Raw genomic sequence first — 6,466 nt, 5'->3', positions numbered from 1 at the left:
AATCATATTTGTAAATGTTATCCATTACCTACCATCCCATTCTTATATTATGAGCCTTCAAGTTTACCGTTGTGCCACTGGGAGAGGGGGAGGGTGTAGAAGGAGTGATGTATATGTAACCAAATCATATTTGTAAATGTTATCCATTACCTACCATCCCATTCTTATATTATGAGCCTTCAAGTTTACCGTTGTGCCACTGGGAGAGGGTGTAGAAGGAGTGATGTATATGTAACCAAATCATATTTGTAAATGTTATCCATTACCTACCATCCCATTCTTATTGTAACAACATACAGCTGGTACTTGACTAATATTTAATGAGTTTGATATAAAAACAGAAGGGAGTGGCTGCTCGCGAATTGTTTTACACAAATGATGCTCGACCAACAATTCACTGAGGTGACAGAGAAGGACACATGCGCCTTCCAAATTTCTCGGTGGGGGGGGGAGGATGTTTTTTTTTATGGGTCAGGTGTAAGATGTATAAACCTATAAAACACGGGACTCGTCACCTTTAACGTAAAATTTACACCTTTGTTTGAACATCGGATTAACTCTAGATACATCTGACAACTTCATAACGTGTACGTGATATTATTTAAAGATGAGAGGTGTTCGAAAATAAATTATTTAACGTGTACAGCCCCCCTGTAGTGCAGGTGTTGTAAAGGTCAACCATACCGAGAGTAGTTTAGTTTCAAAATTATTTTTTGTTGTTTGGCTAAATATCATATAAATATGAAATGAACCTAATAAACTGTATTTTCGTTGTTATTTGCAGTGTTATTAGTTATGATATTTGCAGTGTTATTAGTTATGTTATTTGCAGTGTTATTAGTTATGATATTTGCAGTGTTATTAGTTATGATATTTGCAGTGTTACAAATGTCGCTTGTAAATGCCAGTAAAATAAAATGTTTTAAAACAAAGTAATTAATCTTGAAGTTAATGCTGCTATCCAGAAAATATAAATGTGTAAATATGGGAACACACTACGTCGGGCATAAAACCCAACAAGTCCTAAGAAATAAATATTTTTCTTTGTTTTTAAATTTTAAAATGTATCCCCCAAATGTTGAAAATTAACAACTCGTGAATCGATGGCTCATGATGAAAACTTTTTTCAAAACACAGGCTTCACTACCAAGCGTTGCCTTATCTTCCTCTCCACAGTGGATCAGCGATAAACTTAAGGGCTTACAACTCTAAACTCCGGGGTTCGATTCCTCGTGTTGAACAGCGTGCAGATATTAAATGAGTGAATCAATCGAATAATATTGATAACATTTTACTTACAATAACCTATATATATAAATATAACGTCACGATCGATCAGTAGATGCTGTCTGTTTGTTTAGAACGTTACCTGCGCATAATTTTGAACAGCACCCACCGACAGCTCTTGGGTTAGTCTCGTCTGAGCGAATTGTAGGATTTGACTGTCACTCTTATAGCGCATTCATGGGCACTAATTGTGGACAACGATGTGGTTGTTTTTTGTCAGCGGGATGCGAACCATGTATACCCAAAATTCACACCCCGTACTCGCTAACCATAGATAGAGAAAATGAAGAGCCGAAACGTACAGACCTGCTTGTTGTACTAACGAACATTTTAGGCGATAACAGATAAATTGGGAGACCCCGGGTTTTACTTCTAGCTTGTTCTTCTTTGCGTGTCTAGATTGATAAGAAAGTATTCATTAAAGATTAACGTACGGAGGAAGTGGTAACGGATATGGAGAAGTGTATCCGGGAATACATTAGCACTGGTAGCAATACGTGTTTAGATAAAGAGGATACTTGGAAAAAATCAACTTTATTCACATCTTTCCTGTGAATAACGTAAACCACATAAACACGTGTCTGAGTGGCACGTGCATGGATTTGTGACCATAGCAACAAAGTGAAAAATTTGTCACCATAGCAACTTATTGGAGCAGACTAAAGATAGCAGAGTTTCACAACACCAGCTACCTATCTCCCCCCACACACAACACACACAAAGGTTAACCTAATATCATCGAACTTTTTAAGCTTTTAGATCACTGGTAATTCTACGAGACACACACACACACACACACACAAATATATATATATATACGGATAATAAACCGACGGTCGGATGATCTATTGTATAGCCCCTCTCCCAAGTGACGTAGAGGTGAGTCTCAAGGACTATAACTTCAAAAGCCAGGTTTCAATTACCCGTGGTAGGCACAGCACAGATAACCCATTGACTAACTTTGCGCTTAACAACAAACAAACAAACGTATTGTATTTATCTATATAAATATAATAGTACTGTCTGTTGTATGTCCATGTAACTACTTCGCAGTGTAGAAGGGGGTTACATACAAATTTTCAGTTTTTGCGTGTTTGTTTTTTTTTAACCACAACTTTTCCCCCTGTAGATGTACCTTCACCAAATTTGGTATGGAGGTTTGTTAGGTCCACGCGGAGATAACATTTTATGTTTTGCGTTTTTCACAATTACATATAAGAGAAGCAACTTTTCGTGTCCTATGATAACCTTTCATTAATCATGAATTTACAGGGGACGGGTACTCCAGATAATATATAATGTAAAGAACAATAAAACAAGCATAATAAACTTTCGCGGTCTTTAAATAGTCGCGCGACGATTCTCTGATTACGTAAGCGTTGAAGGATTTCAGAACTGAGAGTCATCGTTCAGTCCAGCAATACGTAGAACTGGCTTATCGCTTCCTTCGTCTAGCTTACGTGTCATCTCGACGAAACCGAAAGCAGCAGGGACTATGACACAACAAAAATTATCTTTATCTTTTTTTTTCAGTCAGTGGGGGGAGGAAAGGCCCCAGCAAAAAGTTCCATGATGAAATATATGTCTCTGAAGACAACTGCCCCCCCCCCCAGTGTGACAACGGTAAGTTAACGAACTTTAAACGCTAAAATTCGGGGGTTCGATTCCCCGTGGTGGACACGATGTGGCTTTGCTCTAAGAAAACAAACAAAGCTGTCAGGAAACCTATACATGCTGTAAAATCAGACCTATTGCTTTTGGAACACCCTGTATAATAAATCACGAGCTGAGTCAGTTTTGAAATTCCCCATTACTCCTGCTATATTATATACGTTGTTGAAACGTCTGCGACACGTAATAATGAAGATTGACCAATGTGGCGAGTAAAGCTCGGGAGCTGAAATACGTACTTCTTAATTCAAGAATGGTGTTTTAAAAATCACATCAGCGAAGAACAAATCCAACAGGATTTCTAATCGTCGACACATAAACCGTCGATTTAAGGTATGGAGACTTCTGGACTGAAATAGAAAGTTGGCTTATTTAGTCTTATAATGACTGTTCATCATTAGGACTGTTGACTTTGAATTATAATTATATTTGTGGCATTGTTGACTCTGAATGATTGATTATTTGTGGCACTGTTGACTTTGAATTATAATTATATTTGTGGCATTACTGACTCTGAATGATTGATTATGTGTGGCATTACTGACTCTGAATGATTGATTATTTGTAGCACTGTTGACTTTGAATTATAATTATATTTGTGGCACTGTTGACTTTGAATTATAATTATATTTGCGGCACTGTTGACTTTGAATTATAATTATATTTGTGGCATTACTGACTCTGAATGATTGATTATTTGTAGGCCACAAATATAATTATAATTCAAAGTCAACAGTGCACTGTTGACTTTGAATTATAATTATATTTGTGGCATTATTGACTTTGAATTATAATTATATTTGTGGCATTACTGACTCTGAATGATTGATTATTTGTAGCACTGTTGACTTTGAATTATAATTATATTTGTGGCACTGTTGACTTTGAATGATTGATTATTTGTAGCACTGTTGACTTTGAATTATTCTTTATTTGTGGCACTGTTCATCATTGGCATTTTTGACTTTTAGAAACTGCTCATCACTGGTAATTTCAACTCTTGAAGATTGTTTATTTACAAGTTTAAACCAACCCATAACGTTTGAACAATCCTTCTGGCACATCTCATGCATGTTAAATTTTATTCACAATTAAACTTATTTAGGGACATTTCAGATAAGACATAATCCGTTAGAGACGTCTTATTAATACTTAAACTTGTTTTTTTTTTACATAACTGTGATTTAGTAAAATGTGGAAGTAAAACCGAATCAGTTACTACTTGTTATATCATTTTCTAAACTTTACATGTACAGCTATATCTTGTTATTCATATTTCGTATCATTTGATAAAACTTCCTTCAGAACAAGGATCATTTATAAGTTAACAAACTCTCGAATGTTGACCAAATAATAACTAGTAGATAGATTCCACTTCCTATTCATTGCACTGATATACGACACTAGATGTCGCCGTAGTTCTGAAGTATTGTTTGTTTTTAAGAGCATAGCCACATTAGTTTATCTACTGTGTCCACCGCGGGGAATCGAACCCCAGATTTTAGCGTTGTAAGTTCGTAAACTTATTGATGTTCCATCGGGGGACTAAAATATGAATTAAATAATAGTCTGTTTGTTGTTAAACACAGAGCTACACAATGGGCTATCTGTGTTGTGCCCACCACGGATATCGAAACCCAGTTTTTCGGAAGTCCAATAAAACAAGCGGTAGAGACAGAAACCAAACAACATTCGCCCATGTTACGTAATAATGACCATTAGAACGAGCATAACTGACCATGAATGAAGTTGTTCTAAGGTAAGCACCGAATGTGGGATGTTCTTGTTTTAAAGTACAACCAATCTTTCATACGCGCATATACAGACACGAATATAATGCAGGGTCCTCTGATGTCAGGCTAATACACGGAAGAATGGGTCACAGAACGACAAAAACTACTACGATTTTGTCGTTGTTGCATTATATTAATATTACACAGTTTGTGCTTTAAAACTCGATTAAAGTTTCTAGATAATCCTCTGATTACAAAGTATAAAAACCATCAATTTCCAGCACCAAAGAACAAGTTAATGATCTAGTGGGTAAAGTTTTTTTTCTCTACAAAGTATTACATGACGGTTAAGAATTACTGGTGTTAGATTAGTTTTAAGCCAAGAGATGGCGCTGCTAGTTCTTGTTAATTTGTATTACATGACGGTTAAGAATTACTGGTGTTAGATTAGTTTTAAGCCAAGAGATGGCGCTGCTGGTCCTTGTTAATTTGTGTGTTGTGTGGGCTCATCTTAGTCCAAATACTACATGGATACGAGCTCAATAGACGTACAAACTTAAACACTTTTATTTAATTAGGTAAAAAACTGCTTCGTTACCTTGGAATCTGCCATTAGGTGATCGTGATTTTGTATCATGCCTTAGTTTATTTTTGGGCATAACTATTGCCCATTTGACTGTAAGTGCTAATAGACAGCAAGCCCGCACAGTGAAACATTTATTTTAATAATGTAATACTTATTAAAATACATTTTCATTAATATTACCAGTGAAGTTTGGTTTGGATTGTTTTGAATTTCGCGCAAAGCTACACGAGGGTTATCTGCACTAGCCATCCCTAATTTAGCAGTGAAAGACTACAGGGAAGGCAGCTAGTTATCACCACCCACCACCAACTCTTGAACTACTATTTTACCAACGAATAGTGGGATTGACCATAGCATTATAACACCCCCACGGCTGAAAGGGCGAGCATGTTTGTTGGGATGGGGATTTGAACCCACAACCACCTGGCCCTTACCGGTGGAGTCCACGTATTAGGTCGTCAACAAATTAATGTTGCGTTTTGGAACACTTTCCTTAACCACCCTAAAAAAAAAACGTACGAACCGCCTAAATGTCACGTTAATGTAGCCTATATAATGTGTAAAGTTTAGTATACTCTAATCCCTTATAGTGATGGCACATGACGAGACACACATTCAGCATTCAATGCTGTTTGAATACAAGGAAAACAACGCCTCTGTAGCCACAAATAATATCAAAGAAGTTTATGGAAATGTTTTGAACGTTCGTAAGTGTCAACGATGGTTCAACAAATTTAAAAACTGTGATAGCAGGGGCCGACATGTTGGAATTGATATTGTTGAGTTTAACCCAAGGCAATACACTCAGTGAAATAGCCCTGAAATTGCATGTCTCTCATGAAATAATACGTAAACATCTAAGGCATATGGGAAAACTCCATAACGAGATCTACAGTCAGCAACTGGAACGTTTAAATCAAGCCCTTCACTCGTCAATCGGAAAGGCATTCTTCTTCTCCACGACAATGCACGTTCACACGTGGCACGTTTGACGCAACACAAGATTATGGAGTTGGGTTGGGAAGTTCTCCCCCATCCACCATATCCTCCAGATATGGCACTATCAGATTACAATCTTTTTCATTCACTGCAACACCATCTTAATGGGAAAACGTATGCAAATGTGGAAGGATGTTAAAGAGGACATCGACATGTTTTTGCTTCAAAGCCAAGTGATTTCTTTAATCAG

The sequence above is a fragment of the Limulus polyphemus genome, unplaced genomic scaffold, assembly GCF_000517525.1.
Source record: "Limulus polyphemus unplaced genomic scaffold, Limulus_polyphemus-2.1.2 Scaffold1458, whole genome shotgun sequence".
Lineage (NCBI taxonomy): Eukaryota > Metazoa > Arthropoda > Merostomata > Xiphosura > Limulidae > Limulus > Limulus polyphemus.
The sequence above is the reverse complement of the archived record's forward strand: the minus strand, read 5'-3'. Positions refer to the sequence as shown.